This window comes from Peromyscus maniculatus, chromosome 1 (genome assembly GCF_049852395.1).
Source record: "Peromyscus maniculatus bairdii isolate BWxNUB_F1_BW_parent chromosome 1, HU_Pman_BW_mat_3.1, whole genome shotgun sequence".
Taxonomy (NCBI): domain Eukaryota; kingdom Metazoa; phylum Chordata; class Mammalia; order Rodentia; family Cricetidae; genus Peromyscus; species Peromyscus maniculatus.
Genome location: NC_134852.1, coordinates 129,468,783 through 129,490,805, shown reverse-complemented (window position 1 = coordinate 129,490,805; position 22,023 = coordinate 129,468,783).

Here is a 22,023-nt window from a genome sequence, read left to right as displayed (position 1 = left end):
TCCAGGCTGACAGAAAACAAAGGAAAATGATGCCACTTAGCTTCCCCGCACAAATTGGAATTGAAATGAGCATTGCACACCAAGTTAAGTGGATTTGTGACTTAACTCTGGGCAAGAAAGGGGCCAATGAAAGCACAAGGAGGCCAGGGTATTAACTTATAACAAACAAATGTAAACTCATCTTAATAGAAGAAGTGTTAAATTCCTATGCAGAACAGAAGGATTTGTTCATGGCAAGGAAATAAATTAACTCTTGGGGCGTTGTGAGGAGATCAGTGTCATCTAAGATACTATAGGAAATGATCAGTTACAGGAATGCTGGGGAGGGATGCTCCAATCTAACTACACAGGGGAAAGCCATGCTCGAAGCCCAGGCTGCTGGCCCTGCCTTAGAACAGCCCACTATAGATACCACTTAGCTCAGGGCAAGAGGACAGCCTTTGGCTGTCGAACCTGAAGCTGGGGGATCTTTCAGACACCAAAGATCCTAGTGAATATGGAGACTGCTATTACGAAGAAGGGTCAGATTGGGAATGGATATGGGAGGAAAAGAGTACCCTGGAGGAAGAAGTTAAATGGAGATGGTGAAGGAAGAGAAGAAAGAGAGGTGGAAAGCAAGTATTCAGGAGAAACAGTGTCTGCATGGCAGCCAAGATCAAGATGATCAGACTAAATCCACCAGCCCCCAGTACCATGGGACTTGGTACTTAACACCTGTGCCTTGATTCCTTAAGTAAGGAACTGATCCCCTCAGAGTACAGGGTCTATGTGTTCAGTCCAGATCATCGAGGTGTTTCCAGAAGAGGAAAAGAATAGCTTTCTCTTCCACCAGTAGACAGTTAAACATTGTCACTGTAGCCTGTGAAGTAACAACAGGGGCCACACTTTGGAGACAACCAAGCAGAGAAGGAATTGCCTGCAGAACACAGCTCAGATGCCCAGAAGGTTAAGACCTTGGCTGGAGCCCACTGCTTTGGTTTGCTAGGACTGACATACAAAGTGTCACAGACTGGATGGCTTAAACAACAGAAAGGCATCTTGTAATTCTGGAGGCTGGCAACCCAACACCTCAGTGCTGGTCGAAATGCTGTTGTTTCTTTTTTGGTTTGGTTTTCCTAGCCTCTCTCTTCAGCAACCAGTTTTCTGATAGTGATTTCATGGCTGTGTCTTCAGTGGTCTTGCCTCTGGGTATGACTGCATCCTAAACTTCTGTCCTTACAAAGTTGCTAGGTATCTTGGACTGGGATCTACCTTGGTGTCTCATGTTAATTACCATGTTAAAAACCTAAACTCCAAAGGCATTCCCAGGGGAGGCCAGAACTGGCAGTGAAGCTTCAGCATATTAATTCTGGAAGGACACATTTCAGCCCATAACACCTGTAATGACCAGAAATACTTGACTCTCAGCTCCAACTACAAATCTTAAGGGAGAAAATTTGAGGTTGTTCCCAAGTCTTGGGGAAGATATCCACCCCTGTCTCGCTATATCCAGGAGATTCAGGTTCATCCCAAGCAAGTATGACTGCAGATTCCACCACTGTCACCTCTCAGACCAACTAAAACTCCAGGACACACAGAAGCCTCCATGTTTTACTCCTCATTGCCTCTCAGCCTCATTCTCTACCATCCCTGAGTGGCGTCTAGATTTTGTCCAAGTCAAGCATGCCTGCCTTACTATTTCCTTCCTCCAAACTTTGCACAGGCCTCCTTTCTGTCTAGACAGCTTTTCCTCTCTACTCCCTTTGTCTCCTGCTCACCTGAGTTCTCACATTCATTTCCCAAAACCTTACTGGAGCAGTGTCTTTGGGAAATCTTTCCCAACTCCTTGCAGAACTAAGCATCCTCCATTATTAACTCTTGCTTTGTATTTATTACTTACAGTACAGTCATCATTTCTGTTAGATTGTCTTTCTCTTGAAATAAGCTGTGGGTTCCAAGAAGACATTTGCTGTACTTACTCCAAATTCTAATACAAAGCAGGGTGTACAACAATTTATAACTGCCATGAATGTGTGAGTGAATATTATAGATGATCATCATGGGGTGTGCAGTTTATGAATAAAACACAAGGACATGTACTTGGAAATTTCTGAGTGAGAGTGGCCCAGAAAGACACAGATAAGATCAATGATCATGTAAATAAACACATGTATTCTACAGGTGAGAGACATTTCTTTGTCCATTCCCTAAAAGTTTGCTAATTTGCACCTATAAAACAAACTGACAACAGAGAGATGAGCAGGAGGAAAGGCATGTCCATTTATCAACAGATTGGTTCACAAGAACCATAAAAGGTATGAAATTCAGATTAGATAATTGAATCACTATACAGAGACATAGACGTGTAAGGTAAAATTATTCTTCCTATGCTAGCCAATCACTCATAATCAGAGAGACCCTAGCCACAACACAAATTTTGTCTCTTGGCAGATAAAACTATTAAGATACTTTAAGACCCACCCCCAGCTCACTGGCATTATCAGCCCATACAATAGATATAGATGACTGTTCCCTATCAAGGATTTGAAAGAGATACATAGGACACAGAGGGGATGATGAATCAGCTTGACTCTATCTAAAGATCAAAAGCTCTTGTTACAAGGTCAAGATAAGTTCATTCCTGTTTTCTGTAAAGCTTGCTAATGTTATAGTGTCTTGACCCATTTTCTGAAATTTGACATGTTTCACGCCCTCTGCCCTAACCTACACCTTCTTCTCAACACTTCATGGAACCTTCTCTAAAACTGACCACATGCTCAGTCTCAAAGCAAGTCTTAACAGATACAGAAAAATTGGAATAACCCCCTGTGTAGCAGGAATCTTAAAAGTTCTTATTAATAAAATCAAACCCGAGGCCAGTTATTGGGGTCCATGCTGGTAGATCAGAGAGACAGAACAAGCCACAGCTATCTCACCTCGCCGGATCCTCAGCTGGTCTTGTTTCCTCCGATTGGAGGCCTCTGTGTCCTCATCCGGAATGGGTCTCAGCTGAATTACTGCTCAAAAGCCTGAATGCTTAACCAGCCAAATTCTTCTAGTTTCTGGTCCTCACGCCTTATATATCTTTCTGCTTTCTACCACCACTCCCTGGGATTAAAGGCTGGCTTTCTGGGATTAAAGGCGTGTGTCACCATGCTTGGCTATTTCCAATGTGGCCTTGAACTCACAGAGATCCAGAGGGATTTCTATCTCTGGAATGCTAGGATTAAAGGTGTGAGTGCCACCATTTTCTAGCCTTTGTATCTAGTGGCTGTCTGTTCTCTGACCCCAGATAAATTTATTAGAGTACACAATATTTTGGGGAACACAATACCACCACACCCCTGTATCTTATCAGATGACCATGGGTTAAAGTTAGAATTCAACAATAACACACATTACCAAAAGCCTATGAACTCATGGAAACTGAACAACTCTCAATTGAATTACCATGGGGTCAAGGATGAAATAAAGAAAAAAAATTAAAGACTTTCTAGAATTCAATGAAAATGACTGCACAACATACTCAGACTTATGGGACACAATGAAAGCAGTGCTAAGAGGAAAGTTCATAGCACTAAGTGCCTTCATAAAGAATTTGGAGAAATTTCATACCAGTGACTTAATAGCATACCTTTAGAACAAGAGGCAAACATGCCCAAGAGGACTAGGAAGGCCTCCCATGAGTATCAGCAAAGCATGGTGTATCAAGTTGCTATAAGACTAGGCCTTATTTGCAAATGTTCATTGCAATGAGTCATGGTCTGGTTCAAAGCATTTGGTTTCTAGTACACCATTATCAATGGGCCCTCACTGAAACTCCTCTTGGAGCAGGATGTAGATGAAGTAGATGTTAGGGTAGGCCAACCCAAGGTCCTGGATGTGGCCTTGGGTGGCAGCTGAGCTACTTAGTTTGAGCCACTGGGGTTGCCCACCTCAGGTGAGGGGCAGAGCCAGCTCTTCAATGCCTATGCCATCAGAACCAGTTCTCCCACACTGTGGTGATGGGTGGGGCCATCTCTCCCAAGTGCAGGGGTTGGGGTCAGCTCTCTTGCTGCAAATTCTATTGAGAGGCAGGGCCAGCTTTCCCAGGGGCAATGAAGGGCAGGGCAGCCTCAGTATGGCCCTCTGACTTCATCACACATGTTTTCTATGTCCCCATGTGGTAACACAGGCCACTGACAACAACACAGACCCTAGCTGCAGCAGGACCATGGACCTAGACATATTTTCCTGGAATGTCTTTAGAATTCCTTAGACAGGTGTAACACTCATGCAGCCAATGTGAATTTAGTTCTTATTTTAGATGTGAACAAAATATCACAGGACCTTACTTTCTCACCATCCCAGCCTCATCACATTCATCAGGCGGGAAATACTATCCTATTTATCTTGGTGAGCACAGTTCCTCTGTGTTTTCAACTACAAACTCGGGGGGGGGGGGGGGGGGAGCTGATTTTATTTTTTCAAATCCTATACTCCCAGGAACCTATTTCCAACATTCTCTGTTATAATACTATTTTAAAGGAAATGATGGAGCATCTTTCTTCAAGTTCAACACCAAGCCTACATACACAGACAGCACCGAAGGAAGACTCTGGAAATTCCCTCTTTACCTGATGGAATGCTATATAGCCTATCAAGCACAGCTTAGAATACAGCAGCCACACACAGATATTTCTCTGGAGGCCTCTCTACCTAACAGCTCCTTGCCCCCTCCCCCAACAGGTAATCACACATTGCTCTGTGTTCTTGCAATGCTCAGCTCATGCCTCATAGTAGCAATGATGTCATTCATTGACCTTAAAGGTATGTTTGTGTTTGTGTATTTATGTGTGTGTGTGTGTTGTGTGTGCACATGTATTTTATGTGTATGTACATGTGTAGGTGTGCAACTGCCTTCTTGTTAAATGAAGAGCTCCTGAGAATACAACCTACATTTTACTCATGACACATAGTTGTCAGTTGTATTGTGTTGATATATTCAAGTGATAATAACTGACCTACACAAATTACACTTTCATAGGGTTCAAGATAGTAGATGCCCATTAAACATAAACATATTTCCTGTTATATAATGTTTGTATTCCTGGAAAACCTTATGTTCTACAAGAAATGTCACCCAGACTTTTCTATACTAGGCCACACAATCAATGCTTCAGACTTAATGTACCATGAGGTCTTTGATCCAACTATTCAACTTTATTACTGCCATGGAAGGAAATGATAACAAATTTATAAATAAACACTGTACAGACAGAAATCTTCAAGAACAAATACTACAAGACAATACAGCAATATAGGAAAAGGATTTTATAGCATGACCAAGTGGAACTTTTCCCAGAAATACTAGGTTGGTTTAGTATATGAAGGTCAAAAATGAAATATATCACATTAGTAAAACAGAAATAAAACGCAGCCAGCTGAATAGACCATGGAGAAACATTCAACTCCCTTATAATTAAACATCCAATAAGCTTGAAGTGGAAGGGAACTTCCTCAAGTTCATCAAGGGCATTGAAGCTAAATCCATACTTAATAGAGAAAGACTGAATGTTTTCCCCCAAAGATCATGATCAGGACAAAAATGTCCACTCTCAACTCTTCTTTTTAACATTATGCTGGAGGCTCTTCTCAGGGTAATTAGGTAATAAATAAGGTCATCTGCATTTTTTTAAAGAAGCAAGCTGGGCACAGTGGCACATATCTGTAATCTTAGCACTCTGAGGCACTTCAACATAATACCCAAAACTTTGAAACTGCTAAGGGAAAAAGCAGGCAGTACACGTCAAGATCCAGGCACAGGTAAGGACTCTCTGAATAGAACTTCCATCACTCAGGAAATAAAGCCAGTAATTAATAAAGGGGATCTTGTGAAGTTAAAAAGCTTTTTGTACAGCAAAGGAAACTAGCAGTCAAGTGGAGAGGAGACCCACAGAATGGGACAAAATCTTTACCAGCTATGTATCTGACAGAAGGTTAGTATCTAAGAAAGAAGTCAGGAAAGTAAACACCAAGAAAATAAACAAAGACAAGTGATCTTCGTGTCCTGCAATCCAACCCCACAGTATCTTAGCCCCAGCTTTGGAGCAGCCCACCTGTTGAGGGCTCTCCTTCCTCGCTGCCTCCATTCCCAGGGGATCATACAGCTCTTCTCCTACTGCCTTCTTCTATCCCTAACCCTTTGCCTCAGCCACCAACACCCAGAGGCACTCCTTAGAAACCTACTGGCCATGTTGTCCAGGGCATCAGATAGGAGTGTTTCACTCCTCCCTGACCTCTGGATCAGATCCTGCTTCCAGGGTCTTTCCTTGTTTGAGTTCTTGTCCTGAATTCCTTAAATAATGAGCAGTGATGTTTAAGTGTAAGCCAGATAAACCTTTTTCTTACCAAGTTGCTTTTCACCGCTGCCATGAGGACCGGTCTTCAGCAACTCAGGGATTGAAGGGGATGCATGGAGTTGGTGAACTAATCGCTCAACTTGACTTTTCTATCTGAAGGAATGAAACTTAACTCTCTGGGGCCAGCAAAAAAAAAAAAAAAAAAAAGGATAAAACCACACACACCTTTAGGGTCTCTCTATCATCTTTTCTCTGTCTTTATTTTTCCTTTATTTTTCCAGCTTATATACTCCAACAAAATCTTTCAGGCAATATAAAAATTACAGTGTGGTTACATTCTATTTTTCAAGTGAATGATTATAATGAATACAGGTGAAAAGCAACATGTTTTCCATTTCCCTTACATGATTAAACAAAACCATCCCAAGAAATCACATACATTCATACCCAAGCAACTTGTTATAGATTAACAGAGTGTAAGTAACCAAGGCATTTTCCTCAGCCAGTTCTTTTGCTGGCATGTTACAAAAAAAGGATCTATCACTCATTTTATTATTTATCTCAAAAGGTAATCTTATAAGAAATCTTAAAAGAATCACAAATCTAAACTTTTATATATAAAAAAAACAGTCAGCTCTATTTTAAATTCTCAGGGTACATACCCACTCATCAATAGTTTTTTATATCAGGAAGCTGAGGACAGAAATTTATACAAGAAATTAATCATCACCCCCTGATCACTAACCCATCCTATCAAAAAAGGTACATCAGTCAGCAATAGCCAGACTGCCATTGTTCTTGTTCCTTGACCTTAATGAGTCCCTTGTTCAACTATTAAAAGTGTTCAACTATTAAAAGTGTGTCTTTATAAACTTTAAATTGTCCCCCAAGATTTTCTACCTTAAAGCCATTAACAAAAACATCTTAACCTCACCTTAAGTCATTATGTAAAGCTTTGTTTTAGCTACGATGAACATTGAAACCCGTGAACACATCTCCCAGCATTAAGATTAAAAGAACTTGGCTTTCCTTAGCTTCTGGGACTCAATTGTTTTTCTTAATCATTAACTTAAGCTACAGTCTATATGGCTCCTCAAAAGAAATTCGTAAGTCCTAGTTGCATGATACTTTCTTGTTTTTATTTTCTATCCTTGGCAGCCCCTGCATTATCGGGGGCAGGTGCAACATCATATCTTGTTTTTAATCTATATTAATTTTTCCATTAAATTAACCTCTATCATAATCTCTAATTATATTTATAAAAACCCTAATCATCAAAATTCTATTTAAACTAACACTATTATTGTATAAAATCATTGCCTCAGTTAAACAGTTCAGTTTAAGAGGAAATTATCTTCATAATAATCCACAGGTAAAATGCCCAGTATAACAGGATATTTCTATGATATAATCACATTACATTAAAGGCAGTGGGGATCCCCCTGCCACCCTTTCACACCATGCTAGATACCAGAGAAAAATGGCAGCAGCAAACAAGGAAAGGCACAGCAGTAGCAAGAGACATTCTGGAGCCAAAGCCCTTGGGGCCTTGCCTATCCAAGATTCACCCATCAGTGCCTTGCTTCCCAGTGGGCTGACCTGCATAATTTCAGTTGTTACCTGCTGTTCCTCTGGCATGGCCACTGGCAGCTTTTGCTCATGATATTTTATTGAAGCAATAGAAACCCCAACTAAAACACATATTCTACCCAGGACCCCAGGACCTGTACCTGGCAGGACCTCAGAAGCATTTCCTCCTAAGCAACACACAGCCACACTATATTCTCCTAAGAATCAGAGAGGGCAACAGAAACCATGGAATGGAACACCACCCAACAAAGACAAGACCAGATACCAGCACTTAGAATTCCAGTAATCCCAAACCCAGATGCCTCTATTCTAGCATAAAAATATAATCAATAACAGCCAGAACACAATGTCTCCAATAGAACCTAGCAACCTGACTATAGTAGGCCCTGAGGAACTCAATGTAACTGAAGCACAAGACAAGGATTTCAAAACAGCTACTATGAATATGCTCAAGGTCCTAAAAGAGGATAGGAATAAACTCATTGCTGAAATTTATAAAAACACAAATGGAGCAATGAAATGAAGACAACATATCAAGACTGAAAGAGTAAATAGTATTAATAAAGAAAACCAAAACTGAGAGAAAAGAGGAAATGAAAATTTTAGGAACTCAAACAGGAACCTCAGAGGCAAGCCACACCAACACAATACAAGAGATGGAAGAGAAAAATCAGCATTTGAAGAAAAGAAGAAACAGATACTGTAGTCAAAGAAAATATCAAATATAAAAAAGTCCTGGTACAAAACACCCAGGAAATTTGGGACACTATGCAAAGATCAAGTCTAGGAATAATAAGAAAAGATGAAGGAGAAGAAATCTAGGTCAAAGACACAGGAAATACTTTCCACAAAAATCAAAGATTTCCCAACCTAAAGAAGGAGATGCCTATCAGGGTATAAGAAACATAAAGAACACTAAATAGACTGGACTAGAAGAGAAATTCCCCATAACACTTAATCAAAATACTAAACATACAAAACAAAGAAAGTATATTAAAAGATGTAAGTGAAGAAAGACCAAGTAACAAATATAAAGGCAGGCCTACTAGATTAACACCTGGCATTTCAATGGAGAGTTTAAAAGCCAGAAGGACCTGAACAGATGTTCTTAAAACTCTAGAAGACCACAGATGCCAGCCCAGAATACTATACCAAGCAAAACTTTCAATCACAATAGATGGAGAAAGACATTCTACAATAAAACCAAATTTATACAGTATCTACCAATTCAGCTCTACAGAAGGTACTAGAAGGAAAACTTCAATTTGAAGAGGCCAAACACACCTAAGAAAACACAAGGAATAAATAATCTAAGATCAACAAATCAAAAGAGGGGTCAAAACAAAACAAAACCCCACACCACAACAATAAAATAATGGGAATCAACAAACACTGCTCATTGATAACTTTCAGCATCATTTGTCTCAATTTCCCAATAAAAAGATACCAGATAATAGGGTGGATATGAAAAAAAGATCTATCCTTCTATTGCAGCCAACAAACACACCTTAATATCAAGGATAGACATTACCTCAGAGTAAAAACATGGAAAAAGGTATTCCAAGCAAATGGCCCTAAGAAGCAAACTGATATAGTCATTTTAATCTCTGGCAAAATAGACTTCAAACCAAAACTAAGCAGAAGAGATAGGGAAGAACATCACATACTCACCAAAGGAAAATCCACCAAGGGATCATTGCATTTCTTAATATTAATGCATCAAACACAAGGGCACCTAAGTTCATAAAAGAAACACAACTACAGCTGAAATCACATATTGACCCTCACATATTAGTACTGGGTGACTTCAATACCCCATTCTCACCAATAGACAGGTCATTCAGAGAAAAACTAAACAGAGAAATGCTGGCACTAAATATCGCAAACTAAACAAACCTAACAGAAATTTGCAGAATATTTCTCCCAAATACAAAAGAATATGCCTTCTCAGCACCTCATGGAACTGTATCCAAAACTGGGAAAAAAGCAAGTCTCAACAGATGAAAACAAAAACAAAAACAACAGAAAGCTTACAAACTCATAGAAACTGAACAACTCACTATAAACTGAAAAATGGTTCCAGACAGAAATTAAGAAATAAATTAAAAACATTTTCAAATTGAATGAAAATGAAAACATCATACCCAAACTTATGGGACACAATGAATGCAATTCTAAGAGGCAAGTTCATAGCACTAAGTTCCTACATTAAAAAAATGGAGAGATCTCTACTCTTGACATAATGGCATATTGGAAAGCTCTGGAACAAAAATAATAACACCCAGAAGGAGTAGAACAAGAAACAGTCAAACTCAGGGCTGAAATCAATAAAACAGAAACAAAAAAATAATGTACAAAGAATCAATAAAACAAAGAGTTGGTTCTTTGAGAATATCAATAAGATTGACAAAATCTTAGCCAAATTAAGTAAAAGGCAGAGAGAGATCTAAAATAACAAAATTAGAGACAAAGGGGGACATAATAATAGACATCAAGGAAATCTAGAAAACCATAAGGACATACTTTAAAAACCTGTACTCTACCAAATTGGAAAATCTAAAAGAAAAGGATAATTTTCTATATACATTCTACCTACCAAAGTTAAGTCAAGACCAAATAAGCAATTTCAACAGACCTATAACCCCTAGTGTAACAAAATTCAACATCCCTTCATAATAAAAGTCCTGGAGAGATTAGGGACATAAGGGACATACTTCAAAATAGTAGAGGCAATTTACAGCAAACCTACAGTCAATGTCAACTAAGTAGAGAGAAACTCAAAGCATTTCCACTAAAATCAGGAACAAGCAAGATTGTCCACTCTCTCCATATCTATTCAGTATAGTACTTGAATTCCTAGCTAAAACAAACTGAAGGAGATCAAGGGGGATACAAATAGAAAGAAAACAATCAAAGAATTTTTATTTGCAGATGATATGATATGATTGTACATACAAGTTGCCCCCAAAATTCCGTGAGAAAACTCCTACACTTCATAAACACATTCAGCAAAGTAGCAGGATACAAAATTAACAGACAAAATCAGTAGTCTTCTTTTATACAAATGACAAGTGGACTGAGAAAGAAATCAGGGAAACAACAGCTTTCACAATAGCCTCAAAAAAATGGGGGTAACTCTAAACACACAAGTGAAAGACTTGTATGACAAAAACTTAAAGTCATTGTGGTAGTTTGAATGTAATTGTCCCCCATACATTCATAGAGAGTGGCATAATTAGGAGGCATGGCCTTATTGGAGAAAGTTTATCACCATAGAGGAGGTTTTTGAGGTCCTCTATGCTTAAGTTACACCCAATGAGACAGTTCACTTCCTCTTGCTTGTTGATCAAGTTGTAGCTCCTTTTCCTCTCTCAGTTCCTTCTTCAGCACCATGTCTGCCTGTATGCTGCCATGTCCCATCATGATGATACTGGACTAAACCTCTGAACTATAAGCCACCCAATTAAATGTTTTCTTTTATAAGAGTTGCCATGGTCATGGTGTCTCTTTACAGAAATAAAACACTCACTAAGACAGTCATTGAAAAAAGAAACTCAAGAAGTTATCAGAAGATGGATAGATCAGAAGGAATAATACAGTAAAAATTGCCATTCTACCAAAAGCAATCTATTGATTCAATACAATCCTCATCAAAACTCCAACATAATTCCTCCCAGGATTTGAAAGGACAATTTTTAGCTTCATATAGAAACACACACACACACACACACACACACACACACACACACACACACACACACACAAAACCAAGACAGCTAAAACAATCCTGAATAATAATAATAATAGAATTGCTAGAGGTATCACTATCCTCAACTTCAAACTGTACTACAGAGCTATAGAAATAAAAACAGCCATGGCATTGGCACAAAATAGATCTATAGGCTTATTGACCAATGGAATCGAATTAAAGACCTAGACATAAATCCGTACACCAATGAATACCTGGTTTTTTTTTTATAAAGAGGCCAGAAATGCACACTGGAAAAAAAGACAGCATCTTCAACAAATGGTACAGATCAAACTGAATGTCTATGTATAGAAGAATCAAAATAGATTCATACTATCACCTGTGAACAGCTCGACTCCAAATGGGTCAAACACCTCACCTGATAGAAGAGAAAGTGGGATATAACCTTGAACTCATTAGCATGAGAAAAAGACTTTCAGAACAGAATATTTTTAGCATAGTCACCAGGATCAACAATTAAATGGAATCCCACGAAAATAAAAACTTATGCATGACAAAGAACACTATCATTTGGATAAAGTGGCAGCCTACACAATGGGAAAAAATTTTTACCAACTACACAACTGATAGGGACTAGTATCCAAAATATATAAAGAACTCAAAAAACTAGATACGAAGGAAACAAACAACCCAATTTTAAAGGGGGGGAGGTAGGGTACAGATCTAAACAGGTAATTTGCAAAAGAAGAAACTCAATTGGCTGAGAAATACCTAAAAAAAATGTTCAAAATCATCAATCATCAGGGAAATGCAAATCAAGACAGCTCTGAGATTCCATCTCCCAACTGTCAAAATGGCTAAGATCAATAGAAAAAATTATAGCTCATGCTGGTGAGGTCAACTAAGGGGAACACTCATACATTGCTGGTGGGAGTACAAACGTCTACAGCCACTGTGGAAATCAACATTGAACTTCATCATGAAGATAAGAATCAGTCTACCTCAAGATCCAGCTATAACTCTTGGGCATATACTCAAAGGGTCCTATAAGCTACTAGAGACACTTGTTCAACCATGTTCATTACTGCTCTCTTCATATTATCCAGAGATTGGAAACAGCTTAGATGTCCATTGATGGATGAATGGATAAAGAAAATGTGGTACATTTACACAATGGAATATCACTCAGCTGCTAAAAAAAAAAAAAAATAAAATAAAATCATGAAATTTACCTGTGTAAATGGATGGAGCTAAAAAAACAAAAACAAACAAACAAAAAAAAAAAACATCCTGAGTGAGGTAACTGAGACCCAGAAATACAATTATAGTACATATTCACTTATATGTAAATGTTAGCTCTTAAGTCTTTGATAAGAAAAATGCAATCCATATAACCACAAAGGTTAGGTATAGAATTAGTGACTAGTGGACATGGATGGATTTCCCTTGGAGAGGGAAACGTAACAGTTATGGATGGATGGGGACATGGAATGGGAAGATCAAATAAGGAGGAGCAGATAAAAGGGGGTGAGGGAGGGAATATGGGGAGGGACAGCTAAAATTAAGGGCCATTTGCGGGATTGTGGAAATGTAACACAGTAGAAGCTTCCTAAGTAATAACATATATGAAGGCAGTCTGAATAAAACTCCCAAATAATGGGAAGACTGGACATCTCTCATCACCAGGAACTCAAAGGACTGAGGCAGCATACACAGGGCCTGCATGGGTCGTCACCAGATGGAGTCCCAGCAATGAGAGAGGAAGTGGACATATGCCCCAACCCTAACCCAGAAGCTAGCCGCAGTTGACAAACACTTGCAAATGAACAATTAATTTTGTCCAGTGGAGTCTCACTAGGGACACAAACCACTCTCAAGGGCAGGCCCCATGCCCAAGATGCTAAGTAGCCAAAACAAAACAAAACAAACTCAATGGCATCTTTTGGGGTTATTTTCTCATATTTTATTAGGGCATTTTTTTTAACCTTACAGGTCCTTTGTGTATGTATTATGCTTTCAAGTTTTGTGGTTTTGTGGAATTCCTGTATGTGTGAATACATGTGTCTCTGTGTCTATATGTGTTTCCTGTGGCTTCTCTTTGGCTCTTTTGCTTCTGTTTGGTTTTTTTCCTATCCTAACTTGTTTGTTTTTGTTTTATCCTATTTTATTTTAATTATTCTTTAGATGCCCTTTTTTTCTATATAGAGACAGGAAGAGTGTAGATATGGATGGGAAGGAAGGTGGGAGAGGATCTCAGAGGAGTTTGGGGACATATAATCAGAATATATATAAGAAAAAAATCTATTTTTAATTAAAGAAAAGTAGAAAATTTTAAAATAATAGAAAAAAATCAAAATCTTGCAGTCAGGATTCATGGAATGATGTTCCCATCTCTTAGTAGCAACTCCAGCCAGTTTATATATCCTTCCAGTGGTCCTGTGTGATTAAAGTTTAATTCAGTTTTTAAAAAAAGAAGAGATAGAAAAGTCACATCACAAAATGGACTGTAGAACTGAGCAGAGATTTCTCAAAAGAAGAAATACAACTGAGTAATAAATATGTTTGAAGTATTCAATATCATTAGCCATCAGGGAAATGGGTATTAATACTGCCTTGAGATCCCAGCCCAGTCTCAATGGCTATCGGAAAGAAAAGGAATATTACAAATGCAGGCAAGGATGTGAGGAAAGGGGTGTGCTTATCCACTGTTGCTGGGTTATAAATCGGTGTAGCCAATATGGAAATCAGTGTGAAGGTTTCTCAAAAAGCTGAAAATAGAACTACCATATGATCCAGCTATACCATGTCAGGGCATATACCCAAAGGACTCCAAATGCTACCATGGAGCTACTTGCACCTCGATGTTCATTGCTGCTCTATTCACAGCAGGAAATTCGAGTCAGCCTAGGTATCCATCAGCTGATGAAGAGATAATGAAAATGTGGCACATATACACAATGGGATTTTATTGAGCTATAAAAAAGAAATTGTGAAATCTTCAGGAAATGAGATTAGCTGGAAAACAGTGCACTAAATAAGGTGACCCAGACCCAGAATGACAAATGCCTCACATCCTCTTTCATAGGTAGATGATAGTGTTGAATCTTGAGATTTGTGTGGTTGCTTTGGCATGTCCGTAAAGATCAGTAAGCTAGAAACGGCCTGTGAGAGAGGAGCAGGAAGGAGATCTTAAGGGGTGAGAAGAGAGTAAACCATATAGATAAGAAAGTAGGGAGAAGGGGAATATTACAGGTTAATAATTTAAGTGGGGTTGTGGGCAGAGGAAGAGGTGAGGGTGGGCTAGCCAAAGCTAAGGATATAGGAAAACTCTTATGGAAATGAATACTTTGTAAGTTTAATTAGAAATATATACTTGCAACAAAATAAATTGCCTGTGATGGAAAAAAAAAAGAAATTAAAAAAAAAAAAGAAAGAAATATATACTTGCCAGGCGGTGGTGGCGCATGCCTTTAATCCCAGCACTCGGGAGGCAGAGCCAGGTGGATCTCTGTGAGTTCGAGACCAGCCTGGTTTATAGAACGAGATCCAGGACAGGCACCAAAACTATACAGAGAAACCTTGTCTCAAAACACAAGCAAACAACAACAACAACTCTGTGTGTGTGTGAGAGAGTGTGTAGTTTTGGCGAAGGTTTCCTCATGAGTTGACAATGATTCCCCACAAAGACATGAAATGAAAATCTCAGGGCCAGGCATGTGATACCTCCCTATGAGTAATAAGTCAAAAAGTTCTCAGAGACCTCTCAAACAATACAGGCCATTGCTTTGGTTACCCACCATGACCAGATGGTGCTGAAGACACAATACACATTGGTCGTGGGACATAGAGAAAAGAAGCTGCAACTGACCTGAGAACTTCCTCCCTTTCCCACAGCTTTCACAGTGCTGCTGGGTGCTGTGCAGGTTACAGTTTTACCCAGCAGCAAGACCTTCAGTGCTCCAATACTGACCTGCCAAGAAAGATACGCCCATTGGTGGCATGAACATTATACAGGTAACTGACTAGATTTGAGTCCCCAAGAGAAGATTCATGCCTGCCAATGTAAACCTGTTCTGAAGCTCAGGGGGTCATAGGCACGGGATGGGGGAGGGGAGCGGACACACCTGCTACTACTGTTTAGGTAAATTGATACACGTCAAACTGCCTTCTGAATACTTATATTTCTGCCGATAGATTGTCACTGCCCTTGACCTTGAGGAGAGAAGCTTCCCCTTGAGTGGGCAGCAGTCAATGCCGAGATTCGCACCTGGTCAGGATGCTGGAAATAAGTGAGTGTTGAGTGTTCAGCCCTACATGGCACACCAGTGTTTCACGGCTCAGGGAGCACTGGGGAAGAAGGGACAGAAAGGATACTGGGGGTTGGGGAGGAAGGTTCTGAAGTGCTGTCTTCCAGACAAGACTTGGCCATTGTACTCACCAACTCTCTGCAGCTATGGTTACCTGTGCAAGATCAAACCATCAGGATCAGTTAATATTTTAGCAGGCAGCACTAGTTGGACTCAGTAGATTACAAAAAAAGGGGGGTAGAGAACGTGAAAGTAAGGACACATGTTGGGGTTAAGGGTAAGTGGGATGCAGGGCTGGGAATGGGTTGATCAAGATATAGTGTATTCATGTATGAAACTGTCAAAGGATACATAAAAACAAATTAATAAAACTTTGATAGCATCTTTTATTCTCCACCAGCCACTTCCCCAAGGCTCTTGTATTACATATGTCTGTTTATTGATGTGCCTGGCTGTCTCCTTTCAAATACAAACCATGGAGGGAACGAGACTGATGGGGTTCGGTCACTGTTACGTCTGAAACAAAGCAGGATATCAGTACATATTTTTGGAGAAATGAACTAATGAAGGGAATTTCCAAATACAAGGAGATCAAAAGATGCTGGGCATCCAACATTTCATCTAGGACTCACTACAATAGCCTGGGAAAAACACAGAAACAAACACAGCCTGGAGAGACTCAGAGAGCTCCCCAGAGGAAGCAAAAGCTGAATCAACATGACATTCAAATTAGACAAATGGGGATTAAGAGAACAAGATTTGAGCAATGTGTGGGATTCCAAGAATGTGTTATTTTATGGTTCATTCTTATTGTTTTTCAAATCATGTGTGTGTGTGTGTGTGTGTCTGTGTGTGTGTGTGTGTGTGTGTGTGTGTGTGTGTGTGTGTGTGTGTGTGTGTGTGTGTACCATGAGCATGCCCAGTACCTGTAGAGGCTGGAGGAGGGTATCAGATCCCCTGGAAACAGTTATCGTAGTTATGACCCACCAAGTGGGTGATGGGAGCCAAACCCCAGTCCTCCAGAAGAGCCACCAGTGCTCTTATCCGCTGAGCCACCTCTAACCTCCAAATGTTTGCTCCTCAGTTTGTGGTTCCATTTTGAAGACTGTGAAGGCTTTAGGGAGTTGGCCTATCTGAAAGAAATAGGGCACCAGGGATGGCCTTCTAAAGGTGGTACCGCTGCTTTGTTCCTGCTCTGAGCTCTCTGCTTTCCCAGCCCAGGCCATGAGAACAGCCACTTCTGTATGTTTCTCCAGCAAGGCTGCTCTTACCTTCCTCACTGTGATCGGTTGTGACCCTCTGAAACCATGAGCCAACCTAAAATTTCCTCCACTAAGTGTTCTCTGTCAGATGTTTTGCCACGGCAACAGGAAAAAATTAGCCAGTATTGGTGGCAACACAATGCAGACTAGTCAGAAGAGCATGATGTTACAGAAAATTGGTAGGGACAGAGACAAATATGTAACACATGTTCTGACTCGTATGTGCCACTCAAAACCAGATTTCATAGAAACAGAGAACACAGTAGTAGTTGTCAGAGAAAGGCTGGCTAAATGGGTTCCTAAATACCACTGGATAGGAGCGATATGTTAGTGCTCTATGGCACAATGAGATGAGTCTACTTAACAATCATTCATTGTCTATTTCAAAGCAGCTAAAAGAATTTTAAATGTTACTAACATAAGGAATTAATAAGCATCTAAGATGATGGATAAGCTAATTATCATGATTTGATCACTATATAATATATATATATGCATCAAATATGAATATGCTTTCCCCAGAAAAATGTGTCAACATAATGTGTCAAAAGTTGTTTGAGATTTTCTGAGAAAAAGTCTCCCTATGTTGCCCCAACTACTCATGCATGTGTGAGTGTGTGTGTGTGTGTGTGTGTGTGTGTGTGTGTGTGTGTGTGTGTCTGTGTGTCTGTGTGTGTCTGTGTGTGTGTATGCTTGGGGTGGTGTGCATGTGTGCACTTGCATGTGAAGTCCAGAAGTTGTCACTAGGTGTCTTCTTCAACTGCTTTCTACCTGTTTTTTTTTTTTTTTTTGAGACAGGGTTTCTCACCGAACATTGAACTAACCAGTTGGCTAAGCTGACTGCCTGCAAACAGCAGGGGTCCTTCTGTCTCAACACCCCCTCTCCTCCCAGCACTGGGACAGCAGGTATGCAGCACTGTGCTCTACTTTTTTTGAAGGTGTGCTGGGGGTCAAACTCAGGTCTTCATGCTTGTGTGTGGCAAGGACTTCATGGACTGAACCATTTTCCCAGCCTCTTGGGTTGACCTTGGACTTGAAATTCTCCTACCTCAGCTTCTCAAGTAATGGATATGTGTCTCCACACCAGGCCTTTGTAGATTTTACAGAAGAAGAATCAGAGCTTGGAAGTTGGTAGAATCTGACCAGTTTTGCCCCAAGAGGTGCACACAAATGGCACCTTTGTGAACCAAAATGGAAGACTTTAGAAAGACATGGACCCAAAGAGAAGGGGGGAAGAGGAGGAGAAAGAGCTGCCACTCTGAATATTAGTTTGAAGAATAGCAATCAGAGCAGGGAGAGAGAAAATAGCGATCAGCTACACAGCAAATGAGTTTTTCTTTGGCATAAAGGTGCTTGTGTTATTACCTGGATAGCTTTGTGTTTAAGTGATTATGTTGCCATAGAACTTTTCATAATTCATCAAAATTCATAGGTCGTAGAAAGTCAAGAAAAAAAGAGTAGGTGGCAGGATTATTATTTGAAGTTCAATTCAATAAATATAATTTATTTTTCTATAGAGTCCTTTATGTGAAATATTGCCAGGGGCTCTACAGTCTAACAAGACTGACTTTGAACGACTTAAGTTATTTGCTTTCAGGCCAAATGGACATTTATGAACATTTTAACATCCCCCTGTACTAAATGAAGTGATATACTGCAGTTCTTGATATAATTTCTGTCGCTCCGCTATCTTTTGTCGCTTCAGCTCCCTGGCTGAGCTTCAGAATGACATGAAGTGGTAATTGCTGCCAGGCATTTCCAGTGGAGGGGAATGCCTCACCTCTTCCAGCTGATGACTCCCAGAAGGGCCTTTTGCACAGTGCTAGGCAGGGGTGGGAGGAAAGAAGAAAGCTGGTGAAGATGCCACGGTCCAGACCGTACCTTGGACTACGCCTGCCACCTATATGCAACTGACTCAGCCACAACCACCGGCCAAATGGTGCTCTAGACCCTGGGGATGCAAATGTGACCCAAATACAGCCTTGTCACCTTGCCTTACCACACCTCCTTCTGACACTTGAATAAACAGTCATGAGAAAGGCAATTTGCATCTTTGCTGCACTCTCGGCAGAAAATGACAAGAAGAAAAGACCTGCATACTGCACAGCAAAACCCCCAAATCCTCCAGCCTCCCTGACTGCGCCCTCCACACTCCTTAAAACCTGCTCATCAATCAAGCCTTCCTGAGCTTCCCGAGTCCCTGCTCTCCCTGCTTAGACTCAGCTCTTCCATCTTTCTTCGCTGTTACCCCCCAATACCATGAGAACAGGGAGCAAACAAGGTGGTTCTGGGGTAAGGGGGCCCTGCAAGGATTTATGATACTGCATTTTCTTCCTTCTGGAAACAACTATTCTGAGCACGCACACCTAGACTATCAAATACTGTTATCACCAGCACTTCCCATTGCTTTAGGAAATGCATCTTTGAATTAGATCAAAAAATAGAAAAAAAAAGAGGGGAAAGGAAAGCTACTGTATATAATTTTAATAAAGCAACAAATATTTAGCGGCCTTCCATACAAACGCCTCCTTCTGGAAGAATGGAGGAAGAGTCTCAGGAGAAATAGAATTGATCTTCTCTTATTCTCAGAGCCAATGGCCAGTTCTTTAGAATCAGGCTAGAAGTCATGCTGGCATTTTTTTTCAATTGTTTTTTTTCTTTATTAAGAAACTTTTTATTCATTTTATATACCAACTACAGATCCCCCTCTTTTCTCTCTCCTGCCCCCTAAGCCTTTCCCCCTAAAACCCACCCCCATTCCCTCTTCCATAAAGGTAAGGCCTCCCATGGGGAGTCAGCAGAGCCTGGTACATTCACTTGAGGCAGGTCCAAGACCCTCCCTCTGCATCAAGGCTGTGCAAGGTGTCCCACCATAGGTAATGGGCTCCAAAAAGCCAGCCCATGCACCAGGAATAGATCCTGATCCTACTGCCAGGGGGTGTAACTAGAGTTTTCCTGCCTTGCCCACAGTCAGGACAAATCTTTGTCACCTGCCAGTCCCACAGCTGATCAGACCCAACCAAGTAAACACAGAGACTTATATTGATTACAAACTGTATGGCCATGGCAGGCTTCTTGCTAACTGTTCTTATAGCTTAAATTAATCCATTTCCATAAATCTATACCTTGCCATGTGGCTCATGGCTTACTGGCATCTTCACATGCTTCTTGTTATGGTGGCTGCTGGCAGTGTCTCCTCCTGCCTTCCTGTTCCCTTAATTCTCCTGTTAGTCCCACCTATACTTCCTGCCTAGCCACTGGCCAATCAGTGTTTTATTTATTGACCAATCAGAGTAATTTGACATACAGACCATCCCACAGCAAGGGGCCCCTTAAGCAGATCAAGCTACACAACTGTCTCGCTTGTGCAGAGGGCCTAGTCCAGCTTGTGCAGAGGGCCTAGTCCAGCCCCATGCAGGTTCCACAGGTATCAGTTTAAAGTTCATGAGTTCCTACTGGCTTGGTTCGGTTGTATCTGTAAGTTTCCCCATCATGATCTTGATGCCCCTTGCTCATAGAATCCCTCTTCCCTCTCTTTGACTGGACTCCTGGAGCTCAGCCTGGTGTCAAGCTGGCATTTTTAAAAATTTATAGTAAAATACACATAACATAAAATTTGACATTTCAGCCATTTTTAAGGATACAGTTAAGTGAATTTCCTACATTCACAGTGACTCATACTTCTCCCCATCATCCATCTCCAGAACTTTCCTGTCACCTCATATGGGAGTTCTGCCCCCATTAAACACTCTCCACTTCCCTCTCCCCAGGCCCTAGAAACCTCCATTCTGTTCCTGAGTCTGGCAACTCATAGAGTGGGAATCATACATCAATAGCTGCTCTTTGGGTTGTCATATTTCACATAATACAACGTCCTGGAGATTCTTCCAATTGCAGCAGTGTCAAGTTGTCCCCTCCCAAAAGCTGAACTACATCACTTTGAATGTGTGCACGGTGCCATGTTCTCTTTACTCATTCTTCAGTGGATGGACCTGGGCTTGCTACTACATTTTGATCATTGAAAATGATGCTACAATGAACATGGGTGACTTAAGTCACTTCTTTCCTCCAACAGAAAAGTCTGAAGTTTGTTCCATTCTGTCCAGACTTTTATTGGATAGAAAAATAGCATCCATGATCATTTAAATGTTCAAACCCTTTACCTTGTGAAGTAGATGTTTGTGGGCACTCACCATTTTTCCAAGAACTTCCTCCCATCACATCTGACAGACTGCAGCTCCATCCAATATAATTGGCTGCACCAATATCTGGACACATATAATTGGATGGGAACCAACTCTGGCCAGGAGCTGCCAAAGTATTGGCTGGAATGAACCAATTAAATCTCTCCCCTTACAAGTTTGGAATCAGCACTTGTTGGGAGGTTTGGTTGGTTAGTGTTGAGTCCTGGACTTGTACTGTGCTTGAAGTCAGGAACAGTGGGACATGCTTAGACCAGTGCCTCTCCTCTGAAGACAGAAAGCAGGCAAAGACAGTCTGAGGGAGAAAGTAAGCCTTATACAGAAAGAAAGATAGGAGATCAAGCGAAGCAGAGAAACTTCCTCACTCCCAAACAAGGTGCAAGCATTAAGCTAGCATTTCTCAACTTGGCTTTACTGCCCAGGTGGGGCTCATTTCCCATCCTCTGGGTCCCAAGAGATGCCCATATGTCTTTCCAATAAGTTTCCTAATTTCCTTAAACTATTTTGAGTTATGGCTCTTCTCTGTAACCCGCTGGGTGAAGATAATCTATTGAGATATTCACCTTGGTCTTGTTTCTCATCCAAAGGAAAGAAACATGAAAAGATAATTTTCTCTTTCCTTCCAACTCATAG